Source organism: Canis lupus, chromosome 24, assembly GCF_003254725.2.
Source record: "Canis lupus dingo isolate Sandy chromosome 24, ASM325472v2, whole genome shotgun sequence".
NCBI lineage: Eukaryota > Metazoa > Chordata > Mammalia > Carnivora > Canidae > Canis > Canis lupus.
The window spans coordinates 26,657,327-26,672,871 of NC_064266.1; the positions used below are offsets into that span (position 1 = coordinate 26,657,327).

Below are 15,545 nucleotides of genomic sequence, written 5' to 3' on the forward strand. Positions count from 1 at the left end.
TAATTATGTGTGTGTGTGTGTGTGTGTGTGTGTGTGTATTTTTACAAATAGGCAGCTGTGGTAACTGACAGCCTCCATCCGATCTCCTCTCACTGTGATGACCTTGGCCGAGTCCCCCAGCCTTCAGAGACCTCAGCTGCTGCTTAAAGGGAATGAATGGAGGGAGTTGACTGCATAACTTCTGAAGCCCTTTGCAGGTCCAGAGTTTGATAGGCCTGTGCTTTCAGAGGATTTCCTTCTACTGAGAATCTTACTAAAGTACCCACATGGTACACTCCATAGGTTTTTAAGTGCCAGTTATCTGTATGAATTCTTAGTTATAGGATTCATAAAATGCTTACAAACATACCTATTAATAACTTTAAATGAGGGTTTAAAAAGAGCCCAGTGCCATGTCTGGGATAAATAAGGGCTCAACAGTTGCTATTACTATATTTAATAATGAATGTAGGTGTTTAAATGCACCTATAACAAAATGTTAAAATAGATGTTTTTTGGAAAGCAGTGATAGATACCTGATACCTGTACCATATGCTGTGTTTACAGTGGAATACCTGTAGCCTGCTTAAACTTTCTCACTCATGTGGAGGGTATAAGCCAGGGGTTAAGAGTTGAAGGAGGAGGATTTTTGGGTGCAAATTTCTTTGAAAAGAGCAATGGGTGTTTTGAGTCCCCCAGAGGAGAGAGTAGTGGATGCCACATGGCCCCTTACCTTCAGGTTAAGGAAGAGGGTTTCACCTATAGGGTGACAATCCAATAAATAGGACAGACCCCTGCCTGGAAGAATCCAAAGGATGGGATGCCAGTAGCAAGGTGCTTTGGTGATGGAGCAAGGGAGAGGCGGCTGAGTCAGGTGTAGTCTCCTAGAGTTTGCCAGACGAGCAATGCTTGTCTGTCTCCCAAGGACCAGACGTGGGCCGTACATAAGAGAACTGGGATGAGGTCATCTCAGACTCTAACCAAGAGGAAAGGGCCCTCCTCAAGGTATAGTGCTGAGGAGGAGAAAACTAAGAGCTGGAGGTGTACATAGAGGAAGAAATGTTAATAGGTACATGCGTGTGGGGGCTTGGTAAATCCAAAATCTGTAGTGTAAGCCAGCAACTGGAGACCCAAGAAAGAATTGCATTTGAGTCCAAAGACAGTCGGCTGACTGCATTTCTTGCTCCAGGGGATGTTGGTCTGTTTTATTTATTAAGTCCTTCAACTGATTGGATGAGGCCCACCCACAAAGAGGGTTATCTGATTTATTCAAAAGCCGTTCAATTTATTATTTTTTAAAAATACTTTGTTTATTCATGAGAGACAGAGAGAGGCAGAGACATAGGCATAGGGAGAAGCAGTCTCCCTGCAGGGAACCCAATACAGCACTCGATCCCAGGACCCTGGGATCACAGCCTGAGCAAAAGGCAGACATTTGACCGCTGAGCCACCCAGGTGTCCCAAGTCCTTCAGTTTAAATATTAATCTCATCCTTAAAGCACCTTCACAGAAATACCCAGAATAATGCTTGACCAGATAGCTGGGTTCTGTGGCCTACCCCATTAGACACATAAAATTAACCATCACACTTGCCAAGACTATTTTCCATTTTAAAAATTGTAGCTACATTTGCATCCTGAGGCTTCATGAGAAAGTACCAGAAACCAGGTGGCTTAAAACAACTTTATGGTCTCAAAGTTGTAGAAGCTTAGAAACCCAAAATCAAGATGTTTGCAGGGCCATGCTCCCTCCAAGGCCTCTAGGAGAGGCTCCTTTCTTGCCTCTTCCAGCTTCTGGTAGCCCCAGGCATTCCTTGGCTTGTGGCAATATAACTCTCATCTTTGCCTCTCTCTTCACATGGCCATATTCCCCCTATGTTTTTGACCAAATTTACCTCTTTTTATGGCCCATCCTGATGACCTCATCTTAATCTGATTAAATATGCAAAGACCTTTTTTTTTTTTTTTTTAAGACCTTATTTTAAAATAAGGTAACAGTCACAGATACCGGGACTTAGGCTTTTAACCTTTTTTAGAAGGGGACACAATTCGACTCATAATAGTAGCTATCCTCGTGGGTATGAAGTGATTTGCATTTTCCTGCTGGCTAATGGCAGTAAGCATCTTTTCATGCGCTTGTTGCCATTTGTACGTCCTCTTTGAAATGTCTATTCAAGTCCTTTGTCCAATCTTTTAAAAATATTTTATTTATTTGAAAGAGAGCACAAGTGGAGGGGAGGAGCAGAGGAAGAAGCAGACTCCCTGTGAGCTGGAAGCCCGACGTGGAGCTCAATCCCAGGACCCCGGGATCATGACCTGAGCTGAAGGCAGACGCTTAACTGACTGAGCCACCCAGGCGCGCCCTTTGCCCATTTTTGAATTGGATTGTCTCTTGTTGGGTTGTAAGAGTTCTTTATATATTCTAGATATTAGACCCTTATCAGAAACATGATTCGCAAATATTTTCTCACATTCTTTAGGCGTGTTTTCACTCTTGATAGTATCCTTTAATATATTTAAGTTTGTAATATTAATGCATTCCATTAGCTTTTCTTTTGCATCTTGTGCTTTTGATGTCACATCTAAGTAAACCTTGCCAAATGTGAGGTCATGAAGATTTACTGCTATATATCCTAGGATTTCATACTTTTAGTTCTTAAATATAAGGCTTTGATCCATTTTGAGTTAAGAGCTATGTCTTGATCAACTCACAGTAACCTTGAAGATCTCTTCCTGGCTCAGCTCTTCATAAAATCTTAAGAGAGCCTGGCTTCCTGGTAGAGTTGTAAAATTCAAGAATATTCATGAATTAACTCCAAACACAATTTTCTTAAAAGGTCTCTAGCAAACTTTGGTGAAGTCACCATCTATTAGTAAAATGATATTTTGAAGTTTAACCCCAAATTAAAACAGCTAAGGTAGAGATTTTCAGTTCCATCTATGAAGGAGTAAGTGCTATGGGAATTGTCCTCAGCCATAAACGATTGGAAAAGCATAAATTTGTGAAACAAATGTTTTCAGACATTGGACATCGGGAAGCAGAGAACTGAGTTCCCGAGAAGGGAAAGAGATAAGAAGAAGCAATTGCCCCATCTTACTGAGGGTGTTTTCCCAATCTGCAGCACAGACTGGGGAGCCCGAGCCTCACCAAATCACAGAATCTAGGAGACAGACTTCAGAGTTCAGGAAGGTGGCAGTGGCTAGAATTTGTGGGGAGAAGTAACAGAGATGAGATAGCTGCACAGAGACTGAGCTCCGAAAGTCTGCAGAGGGTTCCCTTGACCCCTCAAGTGAGTTCTGATTAGGCTGTGTGGATTTGAAGCCCGTGTGACCAGGGGAAGAACAAACGGAAAGCAGCGGCCCCCCAATAGTTCTGCAGCTCACAGAGAGGTCAAGGAATAGTTGAAGTTTCTGTTAGGCAGAGTAGACAGGACTTGTAATACACAGAGCATTGGATAAAATCCTCAGGTCATGCCTTTGCAATTGGACTAAATTAGTACTAGAACAAAGGCTGCTGGCAGCCAGCCATAAATAAAGCTTGATAGTAAGCCTCCAACTGGTCTGTAACTTAACTGATTGGCAAAACAAAGCCCAGCTCTATTTAAAGAAATACAACAAAACCTAGCACTCAATCGTATAAAATTTACACATTGGCATCCATAAACAAACAAACAAACAAACAAACCCACACAAGCAGACATAGAAAATACGACCAGAGTCAGGAGAAAAATAAACTAGTAGATCCAGAAGGGCACAGATGCACAGATGGAATTAGTTGACAAAGATCTTAAACAGTTGCTATTAACATGATGCTCAAGGATATAAAGGAGAATATGAACATAATGAGGAAAAACATAGGACAAATATTTTTTAAATCCAAGTCAAATTTCTAGGGATGAAAAGTACAGTTTTGGGACACCTGGGTGGCTCAGTGGTTGAGCATCTGCCTTCAGGTCATGGCCTGATCCCGGGGTCCTGGGATAGAGTCCTGCACCAGGCTCCCCGTAAGGAGTCTGCTTCCCCCTCTCCCTATGTTTCTGCCTCTCTCTCTCTGTGTGTCTCTCATGAATAAATTTTTTTTTAAAGAAAAGAAAACAGTATCTGAAACTAAAATAACTAGAATAGGATTAACCACAGATTGGACCCTGGAGAGGAAAAGTGTGAGGGAAGTTAAAAGCACAGAAATAGAAATTATTCAGAGTGAAGCACAGAGAAGAAATATCAGAAAAGAAAGAAACAGTAACCTATGGGCACCACCAACCACCAAAAATACGTGTCAGGAAGAAAGGAAAGAGGGAAAGAGAAAATATATCTGAGGAAATAATGGCCATTCCCCCAAATGTGATGAAAATTATAAAGCCATAGATCCAAGACTCAGCACCTCAAGAAGAATAACCCTGAGAAAGCTGCACAAGCTAACACACATCATAGTCAAGGTGCTGGACCAGTGACAAAAAAAGAAACATGGAACAGATAGCAGCCAGGTGCCTGCCAAATGATGCACATTCTTTTTTTTTTTTTTTAATCTATTTGAGAGAGAGAGAGAGAGAGAGAGAGAGAGAGAGAGAGCACGAGAAGGGGGAGGGGCAGAGGGAGAAGCAGACTCCCCGTTGAGCAGGGAACCTGACATTGGGCTCAATCCCAGGACTTTGGGATCATGACCTGAGCTGAAGGAAGATACTTGACCAACTGAGCCACCTGGGTGCCCCCATGATGCACATTCTTAATCAGAACAGAGAGGTATACATCAAGCCCACTGGAGGGGGAAAGATACTTTCAAACAAGGTGCCCAGCCCTGGCTATGAGGGCTCTTTTTGCCATCTCTGGGTTGAGGTGAGGTGCACATCGGCTGCCATAGACCATTGTTGGATTGTTGGATTATGAATTAATGAGGTCTTCATGTATTTCCTAACGTGTACTCTTTTCAAAATATCAGATGCCTGCATTGGGTATTTCTCCTGCCCTCTGCCCAGGGGCTACCGGGTCATTGTAGCCTCTCAGATATGTATGTGGACTCAAAGCCAGGTTAGAAGGTATTTCACTTCCCTCCATAGGTTCTTTGTAGTATGGTTACCTTGGAGGAATTCCACTTCAGTTAACCCTGAGGAGCCCATGCAGCATGCTCTAGGCTGGAGCAAAGAGTCTAGAAAATGGAACTCGGTTGAAATCCTAGCTCCATCACTGCAGAATGTTATGACTTGAGACAAGTCACTTCACATCTCAGGGTGAGTCTGACTTCTCAGGAAGACAGTATTCCAGTTCTTCCCAGAGGCCTTCATGTTCAACCTTACAGCACCTGCTCCAAGCTCCAGTGGTCTGAGTTCAAGGCCCAATCCCTTCACCTCACTGGCACTCTGATCAAGTGACTTCACTTCCCTTCATCTTGATATCTTGATTTCATAATCTGTATCCTATGGATGATAATAGACTCTATCTCCAGTGTTTATGGGGGTTTCATGAATCAATATTACTAATGTAAACTGAACGACATGGGTATGTGCTAAGTAAATAAAAGCTGTGTGCTGATATGAAACAATTTGTACAAACTCTGGGCATGCGAGCTGGAATGTGGCACAGCTGGAATCAGCCTCTCTTCTCTCTGGAGGTCCCAGAGCAAGAACTGAGCCCTCTTAAATTCACAGCTGTTGTGCAAAGATGCTAAGGAGAGGTGGGGGGATCCTCATCTCAGCATCAAGGCCTCCCAGGTAGAAATGGATGACCTGGGATGATTTAGCTTGCAGATGAGGGGAGGACAGGTGTGGTGGTCCTCAAAGACTGTAGATGAATACAGGCACAAAACCAGTTCCTACTTTGAGGATAAAACCGGACATTTCAGTGGAGAGAACATCTAACCTATCATCAGGAAGACTGGTTGCCCCGCCAAGGCTGGCTGACCATTCTTGTCTGGGGTTCTTGGAGGGTGCTTCTCAATGAAGCTAGAGAGTCATTCAAGATAATACATATGCAGCCCCTCCCAGACCTAATAGTCCTGGACTCTAGTATTTCTATTGGCTTTGAGATTTAACTATTGATAAATGTGCTATTCTAAAGTTTCAAAATTTGAAGCTTGCCAAGAACTCTATGAAAAGCGTCTGGCCAGATTCCCTGGGCTGCCTCCTAATGAAGTGCTCATTGGCCTGACATTGCTGGAAGAACCTCTCCCCCCTCCCATGGATTATGAAACACAGGGGTGGTGGTTTCAGCTTCTGGCAAGGTCATAAAAAGGCAATTTGTCCAAGAGCTGTCATTGCTCAAGAACCCAAAGACAGACCTCCAAACCCTCTTTTGATATTGCCGGTGGCTGCCCTTGAGACATCCGGACCTGGACCTGAGTTTGCCCATAATCCAGTGGCATCTGGACTTCATTTCAATGGCCTAGAGGCCTGTGAAGTCATTCCTAAGAGTGCTTTCTTATGTGCCTCAGCCAAAATAAGCGTGGAGAATCCTGGTCATGAGGTACTTAAAAATTTATTAGGCTCTGGTATTAAATTATAGTGTGACCTGTTATACATGGATTCAGATAAGCTATGGTTCAAGTCAAGCTCTCCTTCCCACTATGGCTCTTTGACCAGCCATGGAACAGACTGGTAGTGATCCCTCCGTCCCTGGAGGCATCACACAGTGCCTACATGACCACTTATGTGGAAAATACTCACAGAGAGGGTTCTTGAACCCAGTGGCATAAAGGCTGTAAATGAATGCATTGAAGGCCTGGAATGGCAGAGTAAGGGAAGAAATGTGGCCAGCCGTGGACTGGTGAGTGTGTGACAGCCACTATGCAGTTGAGCCAAGTGTCAGCATGCTGGGAGGCAGTGCCAGTATGGCCAGATTGTCTGATTTTTCTAAGAGAAGGTGGAAACCTGGATTTGTATGTAAAAATCTTTGGATTTTTAGATGTTGGCAACTAATAAGAATACCAGTTGGAAATTCTTTTAATGCTGATGTGTTGTTTTTTTTGTTTTGTTTTGTTTGTGCCATACCAGTTTGTTTGCAATATCATTTTGTTTTAGAATGTTTGTTTTAGAACGCCAGTTGGTTTGCCACTGATGCAAGTGAAAGTTATTCTGTGCTAAAGACCAGTGACAGGAACCTGCAAAGCCAACCACAGGCCGAGAACAAATGCTTGCTCTAAGGAGCATCGGTAGGCCTGAGGTCAGAGCCTGCAGGTGCCTTCAAACTGATCTCATCTGGCTACGTGTAGCCCTGCTGTGGAGACAGGAGCACTGGCCTGAGAGTGAGGAGGCCCAGGTTCTGGTCCCAGCCCTGATGCCGCTTCCTTGTGTGACCTTGGGAAAGTCTTGGGACTTCCCTGGCCTCAGTTTCCCCTTCTGGAATTGGCCCAGAACATCTCAGGTCCCTGATAGTTCAGATGGTCTAGGGTTCCTGAGAGGAACCCAAAAGGAGAATCTTTAAAAATCAGGGCTTGTGGTTCATTTGGGGTGAAATGGCTATCCTCAGGACTGGTTGTACATCTCTAAGGAGTTCCAAAGCTAAGAAAAGACTTCACCAGACCTTTGTGCCAAGGGCTTAAGGCTGATGGAGGTGATGGGTTGGCATTCATGAAGCACCAGTGGTGAGTTTAAGTGGTGATAGAAGGCAAAGTGGGGCCTCTATGACAGATGGAGTATGGCAGGTGGAAGGTCACGTTGGAGGCCTGGCTTCTGCTCTCTGCTCTCATTCACTCTGACCTGAAAAGACCTTTCCTATCTGTGAGCCTCAGTTTCCTATTTCAAAATGAGGAGTTTGGGGGCACCTGGTGGCTCAGTGGTCAAGCCTCTGTCTTTGCCTCTGACCATAATCCTGGGGTCCTGGGATTGAGTCCCGCATCAGGCTTCCCCTGCCTATGTCTCTGCCTCTCTGTATGTCTCTCATGAATAAATAAATAAAATCTAAAAAACAAACAAAAACAAAAGCAGAGGTTGGCTAGCTGGTTTCTGAGCCCCCTTTGAACCCCCGGAGTTCTATGATCCTAATGAATTATGTCGCAAAGTTATAGTTTCATCATCTGCACAAAGATACACTTTTTTTCTTTAATTCAACAGCTCTTTCTTAAGCACCCACCGGTGACAGGCACAATGGGTGCAGCTAGCACACCCTGCCTTCGTGCTGCCTACTGTCTTGAGGCACAGACGCGACCCGTCAAGTAAAGGAACAGTGTACCTAGCAGAGTACAGTGAGGGGAGCACAAGTTTTCAACGGGAGCCTGGAACCTAGTTGGGGTGGCACGGGGACAGCTTCTTTGAGGAAGCGACTTGAGCTGAAATCCAAAGGGTGCTGGGAGGCTTAATGAGGTGAGAGGGACAAGACGAGCACTGCTAGAAGAGGAACAGTGGTATAAAGCCTACAACCAGAGGGTACAGACATATTTGAGGCACTGAAAAGACCCAGCGCTGCTCTGGAGGCTGTCAAGGTTCGGGGTGAGCCAGGCCCTGCAGAGTCTCGTCATCCTTGGAGAAAACTTGGATCTTCATGCTGAGCATGTAGGAAGCCTCTGGAGGGTTTCCAGCATGGAAAGACAGGGTCCGAGCTGTGTTTTGAAAAGACTTTTCTGGGGACCCCTGGGTGGCTCAGTGGTTGAGCGTCTGCCTTTGGCTCAGGGCCTGATCCTGGAGTTCTGGGATGGAGTCCTGCATTGTGATCCCTTCAGGGAGCCTGCTTTTCCCTCTGTCTATGTCTCTGCCTCTCTCTGTGTGTCTCTTGTGAATAAATAAATAAAATCTTAAAAAGAAAGAAAGAAAGAAAGAAAAAGAAATGAAAAGACTTCTCTGAATCCTGCCAGGAAGAGACAGGTGATGGTGAAAGGGGACAATAAGTGGGGATTGAGGGGAACAGAATAGATTCAGGGGATGGGTGAGGAGGTGGTGACGGAGTGACAACATCCTGGTGAGACACAACAGGGGCCTGCCTGGAACCATAACAGCCAAGAGAGAGAGGTCAGACTTCAGGGTGCTTTAGGATCTTGAGCCCTTGGGGCTTGGGGGAGATGGAAGGAGGAGTTGGGGGCTGACTCCCTGCAGTTGGGGCAGGTGCACCTGCTGGGCAAGCTGGTCCCAGGTCTCTGTGCCCATCCTAGCCACCGTTGCTGACATAGGCAGCCTCTCAGATGGCTCCCAGCGCCCCCCCTGCTTCTGGGTTTTGTGACCTGCTACAAAAAGAACACATCAGAGGTGATGGGTGTAGAGGTTGGGTTCTAAAGGGACTGTGACCTCTGTTTGACACTTTCTCTCCGTCTCTCCATAGCTCGCGCCAGGGAGAGGCCCACGTGAGTGCACTTGGACGTGGATGTTCAGAGGCCTGCCAACAGCTGCCTAAGTGGGTCTGGAATCTGATCGCCCCCCAGTCAAGCCTTGATATGACCACTACCGAGGCTGACACCGTGATTGCCGCCTTGCAGAAAATCTTGAGTCAGAACCACCCAGTGAAGCCACTTGCAGATTCCTTGACCCACAGAAACTGAGAATTAATAATCATGTGTTATTTCCAGCTGCTGAATTTCGGGGTGATTTGTTAGGCAGCCATACATCATCAATACAGCCCTTCCTAAACTGGACCACTCCCAGGGCTTCCCTGGGGCTGGGAAGGGAAGGGTTAAGCGCAGAGCCCAGGCCTCCAGGCCAGCAGCAAGGTTAATGCCTCCAGCTTGAGGGACAGTTCATTACAGAGTTATCTAGTGGCTCAGCCAACATTTGGGTCTGCTGCCAGCTGGGCCTCAGCCCTCCCGTGGTGCCTGTCAGAGCAGGGGCCCTGGAGGGGAGGCATCCTGGAAACAGACAGATTTATTAATGGCCTCGCTTCCCTGCATCTGCCCATGATGTGCCAGCTGCAAGTAGAGCCAGCAGGGTGCTGTGGCCATGTCCCCATAGGGGGGTCAGCACTGCCTCCACTCCTGCACTGCACTGCATTCCAGAGCTCAGGGCCCCAGTCTGCTATGTGGTGTCCACAGAGAGGTGCTGACGGGGCAACTCCAAGCCCCAGACGCTGCCAGTAACCACACATGTGTATGGAGCACCTCCTGGGTGATGAGCCCTTATATTCATCATTTCGTTTTACCCTCATGATAACCCTGCCAAAGTGGGAATATCCCTGACCTCTGGTTGCAAGTGAAAAAATCAAGGTCCAAGGTCATGTAGCTGGAAGGCACAAGACCATCTGACTCCAAAATGTGTGTCCCCACTCTGCCTCCTTGGTTGGCTCTGGTGAGGAGGGATTTGGTGCCTTGGTGGTTGGGGGAGCTGCTTCAGGGAATACGGTGGGAGAGCCAAGGAGGCAGGGCCCCATCTGACTCCAGCAAAAGCAGCTCTCCTCTCCCAGGTTTGCCATTAAAGGGACTATGTGAAATTTCATTTCACAAATAGGTAGCATGGTGTTTCAGAAATGTGTGGTCTGAACTGAGAAGAGACTGGTCCCAAGTCCCCATTTACTGTATGACCTGGGGAGCTAATAACAGCCCTAGTTCATGGGGACCCATGAAGGATTCGATTAAGTCAAACAGGCAAAACCCTTAATACAATGCTGGGAATGTAGCAAATGCTCAGTGGTGGTGGTGATTGCAAGGAAGAACCTGCCTTTATAAAACGGATCTGTGTTGGGCACCTGGGTGGCTCATTCAGGTAAGTGTCTGCCTTCGGCTCAGGCCCTGATCCCAGGATCCTGGGATTGAGTCCCACATCAGGCTCTCTGAAGCCTGAAGCAGAGGAGCCTGCTTCTCCCTCTGTCTCTGCCTCCCCCCCATCCCCATCTCTCATGAATAAATAAATTTAAAAACCTAAACAAAAATAAAATAAAAGGGATCTGTGGTGTTGGCAAAAAAATGGTGACTTTAGGTAGTTGGGAGCATTTGAAGGCTTTTTTTTTTTTAATTTTTTAAATTTATTTATGATAGTCACACAGAGAGAGAGAGAGAGAGAGAGAGAGAAGCAGGCTCCATGCAACGGGAGCCCGACGTGGGATTTGATCCCTGGTCTCCAGGATCACGCCCTGGGCCAAAGGCAGGAGCCAAACTGCTGTGCCACCCAGGGATCCCACATTTGAAGGTTTTGAACGGAATGTGCTCCCTAGAGCTTGTGCTTGTTGAGAAGCCCCTACCCCAACACCTGCCACACTCGAGGGAGCTCGATGGTCTGCCAGAGAACTTAACTTAGGAAGATAAGCCTGGTGGGGCTGGGGCAGGGAGTAGAGGACAAGAAATAACCATTGTGGGTTTCCTCTGACAGCAGAGTCTAGGAGAGGGGAGTGGACAGCAATAAGATTACAACTGTTACACACATTTCCCGGAGCCATAAATCCTGGTTCGTTTGCCGCCTTCTGGGACTGATTGTGTAAAGACCTGAGGCCCAGCCTAGGCAGGGACAAAGCTCCTGCTCTGAACCCTGTTCTTTCCCCAGCACCTCTGGACACAGCCTGTCCTGTTCCTACTTGAACTCCTCTGGCAAAGAGGAGCTCAGACCCATAGGGAGTAGCCATGTCTCAGTGCCCAGAAGAGCTTCTTGCCCTGCAAAAGCAAACCTTCCCCCGACGGCTTCATTCAGTACTTCAGTGGGTTGTTACATAGAAGCACACTTTTACTGTATTTATTTCGAATCCAATAAAAATGCCAAATTTTCTTGTCAATTTAAGCAACACAGTTGTGAGTTATTTTGAGGTGTCTTTATACAGAAGTATGTTACTTTGGAAAGACAACTGTTTTGGTTTTTTCTCCAAATTTTACATCTTTTATTGCTTTTTCTTGCCTTACTGCACTGGCTAAGACGACCAGCAGATGTTGAGTAAATGGGTGCAGTGAGCATTCTCGACTTGCTTCTGATCTCCAAAGGGCAAACTTGCAATATTTTATTATCAAGTTAGCTGCAGACATATCTTTATCAAATTATTGAAATTCCCTTCTGTTCATAATTTCCTAGGTATATGAGTTTATTAGTTTTAAATCATGAATAAGTTTTAAATTTTCGTTAAATGGTTTTCTGAATGTAGGTTTTGTCCTTTAATCAGTTTGTGTGCTGAATTAACCTGAATTCCATTTAATTTAATGGATTTCTTTCTTTCTTTCTTTCTTTCTTTCTTTCTTTCTTTCTTTCTTTCTTTCTTTCTCTTTCTTTCTTTCGAGAGAGCGAGTGAGTACAGTGGGGAGGGGAGAGGAAGAGGGAGAAGGTGAAAGAGAATTTCAAGCTGACTCCACCCTCAGTGTGGAGCTCAATGTGAGGCTCTATCTCACCACACTGGGATCATGACCTGAGCTGAAATTAAGAGTCAGAAGCTTGACTAACTGAGCCATTCAGACACCCCAACCTTAATGGGCTTTTTTTTTTTAAGTTTATTTATTTATTTATTTATTTCATGAAACACACACACACAGAGAGAGAGAGAGGCAGAGACACAGGCAGAGGGAGAAGCAGGCTCCATGCAGGGAGCCCAACGTGAGACTCGATCCCAGGTCTCCAGGATCACGCCTTGGGCTGAAGGCAGCATTAAACTGCTGAGCCACCTGGGCTGCCCCTTAATGGACTTTCTAATGTTAAACCAACCTTGTATTGCTGCCATCAGTCTGTTTGGATTGTGGTATCCTTTTGTGTATTGAGGGATTTTTGTGGCTAACACTTTATCAATGATTTTTCATTTCTATTTACAAGTAAAATTGGCCTGTAACTTTCCTTTCTTGCCATATCTTCATCCTATTTTGGTATGCAGGTTAGCTTCATAAAGTGAATTAGAGATTATTCACTCGTTTCCTACTCTCTGGAAAAGATTGTCAAAGATAAAAATAGTTTCTTCTTTGAAGTTGGGTAGAACTTGTCAGTGAAGCCATTAGAGCTGGAGTTCTCTGTGTGGAAAAAAGTTTTTAACAACAGATTCAATATCCTTAATTGTTGAAGAATTATATAGGTTTCCTATTTTGTCTCAAGTCAAAATTTGTGCATTATGCCTTTCTAGCATGTTATCCATTTCATTTAAATTTTCAAACATATTGACTCAAAGTTGCTCAAAACATCCTCTTTTTTCTTTAGTGTTGGCAGTATCTGTAGAAACGTCTCTTTTCATTCCTAATATTGGGGTATTTGGGGGCCATTTATGTTTTTCTCTAGACCAGTTTCATTCAGGGGTTAGTCAGTTTGTCTTTTCAAAGAACCAACTTAGTCTTTGTTGAATTAGCTCTGTTTTCATCTTTGCTTTCTTATTTTATTAATTTATGTTTTTGCCTTTATCACTTCTTCCTACTTATATTGGATTTGTTTTGATATTCTTTTCCCAATATCTTAGGGTGGATGTTTATCAATTTACAGCTTCTTTTCTTCTTTGACATATGCACTTAAGACTATAAATTCCCTTCTACATATTGATTTACCCCATGCCTACAAATTTTGATATGAATTTTCCTCATTATCAATTAATTAAAAATATTTCCTAGTTTCCTTTACCAGCTCTTGTTTTAGCCCATGAGTTATTTAGAATTATATGTTTACATTTTCTAGTATTTGGAAAATTTCTCATTATCTCTATTGATCTGTACCTTAGTTATAAGGAATAGCAGTTTAGATAATATGCTCTATGGGCTTTTGGTTCTTTGAAATTTGGTGAGACTGGCTTTATAGCTCAGGTCAAATTTTGTAAATGGTCTTAAGTGCTTGAAAATAAAGTGTTGGATGCAGTTGTCTGTACATGTCATTTGTTTAAATCCTTTGAGTAAAGACTATTAATGCTCATTCCTACCTGATTCTTCTCTTTTGGGGGTGGATATAGGTGGACTACAATTTTCCATACTCTTGGAGACAAGAGAGGCCATATGACCAGTTCCAGCTAAAGAGGTGTGAATGGAAGTGACAAGTTTAAACTCTGGGCCAAAGCATTTAAGAACCAGAGTGCCACCTCAACGTTTTTTTCTTCTTTAGAAGTACATTGAGATGGTAAGGCAAGTGGTAAGAGATGCCTGGATCCCTAGGTGACTGCATGGAGGAGAACTGCCCTAAGAACTGCCTGACTACTGCACTTTGTGTGAGTAAGAAATAAACCTTTGTTGGTGCAGCCCTGGTGGCTCAGCGGCTTAGCGCTGCCTTCAGTGCAGGGCATGATCCTGGAGTCTCGGGATCGAGTCCCACATCGGGCTCCCTGCATGGAGCCTGCTTCTCCCTCTGCCCATGTCTCTGCCTCTCTCTCTCTCTCTGTCATGAATAAATGAATAAAATATTAAAAAAAGAAAGAAAGAAAGAAAGAAAGAAAAAAAGAAAGAAAGAAAGAAAGAAAGAAAGAAAGAAAGAAAAAGAAAGAAAGAAAGAAAGAAAGAAAGAAAGAAAGAAAGAAAGAAAGAAAGAAAGAAAGAAAGAAACTGTTGTATTAAGCTACCAAGACTTTGGATTTTTTTTTTTCACTGTTGCAAAAGCTATCCCTATACTGACTTTTTCCTCCACATCCTGCCAAACTCTGAGAGAAATGTATTGAATCTTCCATTCCGATTTGGGTTTGACCATTTCTAATAGTTCTGTCAGTTTCTGTTCTGTACATTTTGAACTGTCATTAGATGTTTTAAAATTAGGATAGTTTATTAAAACACTTTTTATCATACAGAGCCCTTCTCATCTCAGGTCATACTTTTAATGACAAAACTCCTTTTATTTTATATTAATATAGTCACGCCACAATTCTCTTGCAAGCTATATTTTATTCCATTCTTTTACTTTCCATCATTTTATATCCTTATGTTTCCCAGTGGGAGGGGTGATGTGAGGAAGGGGAAATTTAGAATGAATTCCACATAACTTCCTTGAGTGCCCCTGTGTATCAGTCACATGGCTGAGTTCTGAGTTCCTAGAAGGGAACAAGATACTGTCTCCTCTCTCCAAAAGGTTACAGTAGTAGCAGAGATGAGATGGGTACTTAAACAATCATGTGAACTTTAATAAGTGCCAGACACCTGATATGCGCCTTTGTAAATCATCCCTGAGTGAATGATGTGAATTGCCACGAGAGTGCCGAGAAGAGAGAAATTATGTCTGATGGGAATGGATCCAGGCAATCTTTGGAATGGCATTTGAGTTGGGCCTTGGAAACCAGTTATTTTCGGATGTTCAGAGGAAATGGAGAAGGTAAGAGCAATCCAGGCACGGAAGCAGCATGAATAAAGGCATGAAGTGTCTTTTTATGTTTAAACAGTTTTATCGAGACGTACTTCATATACCATAAAGTTCATCCACTTAAAGTGTACAATTCAGTGTTTCAAAGCATATCTAAGAGTTGTGCAACCACCACCATAACCTAATTTTAGAACTGTTTCATCATCCTCAAAAAGAAAGTACTCATTAGCAGTCACATTCTATCCTCTTGACCCCACCCCCTTCCTGACCTACCCTCTGGCCCTAGACAACCGCTGATCTACTTTGTGTCTATTTTATCTATTCTGGACATTTCATATAAATGGAATCATCCAACGTATAATCTCTTATGACTGGCTTTGTTCACGTAGGCCTAAAGTCCACCACGTCCATCCATGTTACAGCATGCAGTAGCTCCATATTCCCTTTTGTTGCAGAATAACATTCCACTGTATGAATGCCCCACATTTTATTATCCACTCGTGAG

The 15,545-nt window shown here is 44.0% G+C and overlaps 1 long non-coding RNA gene across 1 annotated transcript; it reads left to right on the forward strand.

The window, feature by feature from the left end:
* The first annotated feature begins 6,255 nt into the window (after nucleotides 1-6,255).
* Nucleotides 6,256-11,588, forward strand: LOC125753475 (uncharacterized). Its single transcript, XR_007405419.1, has 2 exons — nucleotides 6,256-6,434; nucleotides 9,219-11,588. It is a non-coding gene; the product is annotated as an uncharacterized LOC125753475 (long non-coding RNA).
* The last annotated feature ends 3,957 nt before the right edge of the window (nucleotides 11,589-15,545 follow it).